Genomic DNA, 5,875 nt, shown 5'->3' with positions numbered 1-5,875 from the left:
GATGAGCCGTGTCCCCGCTGCGCAGGCGCAGGCGCAGGCCGACCTCCGCTCCTCCCCGTTACTTTGAACACAAACAAACTCCGCAGCGCCACCTAGCGAGCCCGGCGTTACAGGTGGCAACACGCGTGTGCTGCCGCCGTCTCCACTGCGCCGTGCCCTTCTACTGTTTTCTATCGCTCGTTAAATCAGCCTTTTGTCATACATTTATCAGCTTTTTATTTTTATAGATCCCGGGGTGTTTAATCCCTTCCAACTGGACTTTCTGCTCGTATTAAAAAAAAAACGTTTTGCACGAAAAGGCACTGTACAATCAAGCAAAAAAAAACAAAACAACAAATGACGGGTATATACAATTTTAAACATCAAGTTAGAATTACAGGCTACAGAATTACAGGCAGGAACGTGAGTCTTCCGGCACGATTAAAAAGTGCCGATTGACGTGTTAGATTTAATATTCGCTGGGAGATCACCCCCCATTCCTGGAGGAGAATTGAACTGGGAGCTGAAAGAATCCCACAGCCCGGAGGCATGTACAGGACTCGTAGGTGTATGGAGACGCAGGCAGGGACGCGTTGCTCAGACCCTTCAAGGAGCACAGCCGTCTCCTGAACATCCTCCTGAAATCCCACAGAGACCCCGCGCACGGCGATCTATGCTCATGCCTTTGAGTTCTGGCTATATTCGACATCAAAACGCTGAGAATGTGAATAACGCATCAGCTTGTTGAAAACACGTTCGGATACACCTGCCAGCGCTATATTACATTCTTCAAGCCGGTAAAGGAGCGCCAGCTTTTCCGTATCACACGTGTAAAGTTAACGAAGGTTAAAAAATGACACCTTCGCAAAGCCGCGAACACGATCTTCAGATGCTAAATTACGCTGGTCAAATCCTATCCAAAGATTCCTCACTAGACAACGTGGGCTCCACGGCTAAGAAAATTATGTTTATTCCCCCTTGAGAAGCCCCACGTTTTTTGACAAGCTATTCGTGAACAAGAAAAGCTGCCGTGGCTCGGCTGCATAGGAATTTGGCACTCCGATGGGAATAATCGTGCAGTAATCACTAGAGTAAAAATGCGTTACTTCCTACACTCCCAGCTCGCTCGGAATATCTGCATTTCTGACCATGACCAGCATGAGGTCAGCTGGTTAATATCCGAATCACAATTGTCGGGTTAAACGCGAAACCGCGTTTCTTGCTAAAAACGGAAAATCCGAAATTTCCTCCAGTAGAGCACCAGTACAATCACTTTCCCGTGTAGTGAATTTGTTTAAAATTCCAATTATTTGTAAGGGATGAATGTGGACCTCCGCGATCTCATGCTAATTCCATCAGTCTCGTGTGTGAAATGGCACTGAACATGCTTGTATGTTATGATGACACACATGAAGCTGGCCTCCAGAGGGGCAGACAGACTCGCCGCGCTTTTAATCATCATTAGCCTCGAAGCGCGCGGCAGGTAAAGGACAATAGAACAGCACGGGCAGGCTCGCGCGGCTCCTTCCAGAATCGATCGGGCTGGCTCACGCGAGGGATGTGAGGCGGAGCGCCGCCACCTGGAGCGTGGGCTTTGTCCCCCACTCGCACCTTTAAAAAGCGACGGCTTAGGACTGTGAGTTATTACTGCCGCGCCGATCGCTCTACGGCCGCACGGGGGAGACGCACCTTGAGTATTACCTAGCCGGATAAACAGCTGTCAAATTAAATTTGCATTAAAGCAGTATGTGGCGCCCCAGGAATTCTCGCAACTGGGCCTCAGATATTTCAAAGCCTAAAGTAAATATGCAAATGTAAAACGCAGTGCCACACGCTGGCCCCTCCTCAGCACACACATGCAGCTGCCTTCAAAAAGCTGCGCTCCTCACTGATGCTGTGATAGGAAGGCAGTGGTCGAAGTGTTTCCGATCAGCCACCCCAGTGCAGACTGAACAAAGACGCGTCCACTCGTAGCTCAGTAAAACGCGCCCGGAGGTCTTGCTAGTGGAGTGAAGGTTAACGTTCAACAACGAAGATGAGCCGTTTCCCCTGGGCACAGACCGGGGCTAGAAAAGACCGCTTGTTCCAGGCGACACAAAGCCCTGTATTTAGTGCAGTGATACGGATGACTCACAGTGCATTCGTGTTTGTGCTTGCGTTTTATTCCGTTTGTGCGTGGGGTGAGGGCTATGACTGTGTACGTGGGGACACTATGTCATTCCGGACCTACAGACAGTAGTGACACTTCCCCCCACAGTCTGAAGGACTCTGCGTTCTAAACTACCTTATTTAAAATTTGACTAATTTAAATTAATGACAAAACATATTTGTTTCGGGGGCCATCTTCAATCTGTATGGCATTTCGGTGCACTGTTCGGTGGATGAGTGTCAACTTTGTATGCCCCCCAAATATAACGTTCGTGGTTCAATAGCTAGGACGTTCCTCGTTGGTCCACAAAATTAGAGATAACGCGTTTGCCCTTTTTAAATACAATGTGGATTTTTTCCAGTGGGAAGGGCCGCCTTTGGCCTAGACGTCTCACCTTAGGCCCGTTAGTGTCTCGCAGTTGTTTGTATGATCATTTGTAGTTCAAAAAAGCACACGCCGTCACATTCTCGCTGCGCGCAATGACACCTTACTTTCCCGTTCCGAAAATCTGCGATTACCTGGACGAGGCAGCTCGGTATCAGAAAGCTGTTCATTCCAGAAACTAATAGGATGAGAATGGATAAGTAGGAACGCGAGGGCAGTACCTTACAGCCCCCAAACGAAAGCCAGATCTCTCTGAGACACCACAAAATATAGCCGATCAGAATGATTTTTTTTTTTGTTCCTAAACGTGTTTGCTGCCCTTCTATTTTAAAACAGCGGCTGCGGCTCCGTATTTTGGAAGGAAACAGAACTTGCGATGATATGCATGCATTTGAGAAAAAAAAATAACATTCGTGTGTTTCAATAAGAAAAACAGATGAGAAGTTTCCACCTGGGACTGTGACGGCGCTGCTCGATGGGCTTTCTGGCGAAGCCGCTAGCTGAAGCGCGTGCATGTGTTCACAATGGCAAAAACAGGCACTAGGGTGGAAATTCGCCGGGATTTTGAAAACATGCAAATGGTTGTCATGGCGATGTATTATGAAAGATACAGCTGGTGGTATCAGGGATGAGTGCTTCGGAACCCGAGTCGTGTATTAGAGAGCTTAAAGATATCTGGTGGAATTTCTTACTCTTTTGTGTACACATTCCTTAACAAAAAGAAAAATATATCTTTCTGTACACGGTCGCCGGGTAATCCTTCGTTATCTTTCTGACTCCCCTGCTACGAACTGAAGGGATCAATTTAAAACCAAGGACATCCATAACCGGCTTGGTCACAATATTAACGGGATTTAAAAAGAACAAACGACGCAAAAAATGGAGACTTTGGTCTTCAGTCGAGGCGTTTAGTGTTTTGTTTTTTGTATTATCTTATGACGAAGGCAGTTCATATGCGGTAGATGGTAGGCACTTATCTATTACTAACGTCTTGTCCGGGTTTATGGGGACACTGGCGGTTCTGTGAGACTGCACCTGTTGCAGTAGTCCTAGTACCTTTAAATCCCTTAGGTTACATAATCCATTACGAAGTATCCTGCAGATCGGCGACACAGTACTATCTACACCTATGACAATTACTACTACTACTATGGGTGATGCTTTTTTCCCCAAAGTGACTCACATACAGTATGTACCCCTGTATACAGCTGAGTATTTTACTGGAGTAACAAGGGTGAATTGGGCACAACAGCATTTTCCCACCTGGAAACCTGAAGAAGGCTCCACAGCTGAAACGTTGCGTTTCCTTTCTTCTCTTTTCAGCAGGGAATAAACCTTTACCTGTTCCTTTTCCCACCTGGGATTTGAACCCACCACCTTCCACCCATGAGTCCAGAGCCCCACTCGCTGCTGCCCCACCCACACCCACACCCTGTGGATTTTAGATAGGACGAGGACACAAGAGCGCAGAGAATCTCATATTACCCTTAATTATCGTGGACCGGTGGCTGTCACTCAGCTGGAGAACGTCGTGGACCTATTTGCAAAAAAATGAACTCCAGTCCACCACTATAAGCATCGTGTGTCAGGGGCTGCCACCTCCTCCTATTGTACACGTCCCTGAGCTACATACTCTACACACCTCTCTCTTCCCTTGGGAAGCGCCTTCCAGAATTTTTAAATGTTGCAGGAAATAATAATAAAAAAATAATTGGTTTGAACTCCCACGCCCACTGCTACATCCATGGAACCTGGATATCGGAATAACAGACCGAGCCACCAAGTGCTGTGTGCTTGGATCCCGAGTCTTTTCACACAGATGTGGCTGTGCTGCACTGCTGTGCAGGCACCCAAGTCCTTCTGCTGGGGAGACGGAGCAGAGCACCGCCAGCAATGCCTCAGCCCCGAGCAGCTAACTATAATGGTTCTTGGGGTCTCCACCCAAAGGAGCAGCGGACACTAACAGCCGACAGGAGCGCAGCCCAGTGCCGTGGCAGCCCAGTCATTAGTGGCAAAGGTGGCTAAAGTGGCAAAGGATGAATTGCACACATTTTCTCCCATGCAGATGTAACAGTTCTTGGGGTCTCCACCCTTGCCGCTCCTGCCCTGCCAGTTCGTCCCTCACTGCCTGGGCGCGAACCCAGGTCTCCAGCGTCACGCAACAGGGAACTTGCTAGCTGAGCTAAAGGAGACCTCTCTCAGCCTCAGCGGCTGAGATCCCCGTTATACACAGGGGCGCATTCGTTACATAAACATATAATCAAGAAAACATCAATTGCAATAAATACTATATGAGGTCCAATTTTAATCATTTAGCATGGTGAAACATGACTACTAAATCAGAGTATTTTAAGGCAGAACAGGGAATGACCTACTGTACAGCATTTGTACCATGAAGTAGGAAGATGTATATATGAAGACTGTATAGGTTTTATTTTGATCTACTGCCAATTTTCCTTTCCATCAGGTTAGAGGGTTGATGTCGTCTCATTAAAGAGCTGAGCTTTCCTTGCCCCACCTTTTCCTATAGATGGCACTAGAGATTGCATTAAAACATTCAAGGAAAGATCAAAAAGTTGTGCTTGTCCACTCTCCAACATTGCAGCATAAAGATTGGTCACAAAGATAGCTGCAGATCATAATTCAGTTGAGTTACCATTGTAACAGGACGGCTGGACTTCAATATACAGTGAATCTCCAGATAAGGTCTTCATGGGCAAAGCCAAATGATCCTTTGAATGAGTATCCGATGAGGTCACGATGCATGAAAGATATCGTCCCACCCCAGGAGATGTCCAACAGACCACCCGTATCAACATTTGAGCAATCTACTGTCGTAACTGGGTACAACACCCAAACTTACTTTTAATATAATCATCTTTGCATACAATTGTAGACAACTGTTCTATTCTGTGTTTTTAATCAATCATTCTCTCGTCTGCAGTGGTGGCGGGCAGCCCTGGTCTCTGGGCAGTCTGTTTGGTCCAGCCATTCTAATTGCAGGCTATTTGATTTCAGTTTGCTGCTGGAGGTATGTGCTTGAATTGGCTTTGAGCTTGTGGCTAAAAAGAACAATTTCTGAGTTTCAGAACAGCCCTCTCTCGGGCCTGTACTCTAAAATGTAACCAGTGGGTCTTCTGCAGCCAAGAACAAGCTCATAGTGGGAGCATGTGACACATTGTCATTTGCACCTGGCTGTTCATCACAAACTAAATTGCCAATTGAGAGTCCTGAACAGCAAAAATGAAGACTCTTGAGTCAAGGAAAGAGTGCAGGGCAGCATGTACACAAAAGCAGCTGGAAAGAATACACCATTTCTAAAGCCAAAGGGTGCAGAAACAGGTCATTGAGAGAGTCTAAAAA

This window comes from Atractosteus spatula, chromosome 7 (assembly GCF_055471065.1).
Source record: "Atractosteus spatula isolate fAtrSpa1 chromosome 7, fAtrSpa1.hap1, whole genome shotgun sequence".
Lineage (NCBI taxonomy): Eukaryota > Metazoa > Chordata > Actinopteri > Semionotiformes > Lepisosteidae > Atractosteus > Atractosteus spatula.
The sequence above is the reverse complement of the archived record's forward strand: the minus strand, read 5'-3'. Positions refer to the sequence as shown.